This window comes from Curcuma longa, chromosome 3 (assembly GCF_044706935.1).
Source record: "Curcuma longa cultivar G26 ecotype Majalengka, Jawa Barat chromosome 3, ITB_CL_G26_1.1, whole genome shotgun sequence".
Taxonomy (NCBI): Eukaryota; Viridiplantae; Streptophyta; class Magnoliopsida; order Zingiberales; family Zingiberaceae; genus Curcuma; species Curcuma longa.
Genome location: NC_133863.1, coordinates 14,780,879 through 14,782,350, shown reverse-complemented (window position 1 = coordinate 14,782,350; position 1,472 = coordinate 14,780,879).

Here is a 1,472-nt window from a genome sequence, read left to right as displayed (position 1 = left end):
TTGCCAAGAGGTCGTGCCTTCGGAACTTCACCTTTGCTAAGAGGCCGCGCCTCCGGGACTTCACCATTTGCCAAATCTTCATCCCTAAACTTTCCTGTGAACTCAATTCTCACAAGTTAGATCATCAACATTGTCTAACTTAAACTTATTTTAGCCAAACATTAAAATCTAATTCCACTTGGGGCAAAACTGTACCAACATAGGTAAGTCTCCAAAATAAATCCTAAAATAATTTAAAGTTATTTTTTCATTAGTTAAGTATTAATTTGTCCATTAGGATTAAGAGGAAGACCACTGAGGCTGGTACTTCTAGTACTCCTAGTACAGATCCCATATTTTCATTGAGGAACTTAGGATTAGATTTGCATCATTAACCTTTGTACCCCTACATTCTAGAAATTTATGTAGGATTTTTTCGCACATTCATGCATACCTTCCATGGAGGTCGTAGAGCATTACGACCTTCAGTGATTAGTGTATTGTACTAGCCCGGTTAACACGAATTTGTGTACTGAGTTGTATAATGACCTAGTTCAGATCGATGATCTGGCCTATTTCACCTGAGTAGCTGGGAGGGATTTCATTTTATCTCCCACCCTCATTAGAGAGCACTTAGGACTTAGACATTCATCATGTATATTTACCTGTTATCCCCCTAGGGATGTACCTTTTGGGGTCCCTATTCACACATTACATAAGACTTCATGCATTCATATTTTTTTGGAGAGGAGAGGGTCCCTACTGTGACCTAGTTCTCTTCACTTAGATTTAGAGTATCAGACTATGTTCTGTACAGAGTCTTAGTGACATGAATTCTACCCTGACTACTAAGGACATCGCGATGATGCGACCATTTCATATATTTCTCCTATATGCATTACATCATAGGTTAGACATAGACATTAGTTTGCATATATTTTATGTCATTATTTTTTCATCTGGTGTCGTCACGAGCAGGAGGTTACATATGCCTTACTGTCATATTTTGACATCGCTCCTAGCATCACTTGGATTTGACATCACCACAGGTGAAGTCAAACCAGCTAGTGAGTTTAACATGTTAGACATTAGGAGTTTTTCCTTAGCTGGGGTACATATAAATGAGGATAGAGTTTTTTCTTGGAGACGGGGGAACCAACCTCAGCCACAGCCAGTTGTAGCCACCAAGGAGGAGGAGGAGGACGATTGACCTAGCTGATTTTCTCTAGCTCCCTCCACCTCCTATCACTCTGGAGCAGAGAGTGATCAGACTTGAAGAGTTATTATACAGTCTGCACGAATCAGTTACTTCCTGTCAGCAGACTGTGGCTAGCTAATTTGAGAGTTAGGAGGAGAAGAGCAGGGCTAGGCATTTTGAGTTGATGGGCATGCTCAGATCTTGGAGCATAAGTCATCCCCAGCCACCTCCCCAATAGACCCAGTCTTTTAATTTTATATTTGACTTGTATTAACTCCAGTATTAACCTTTTCAC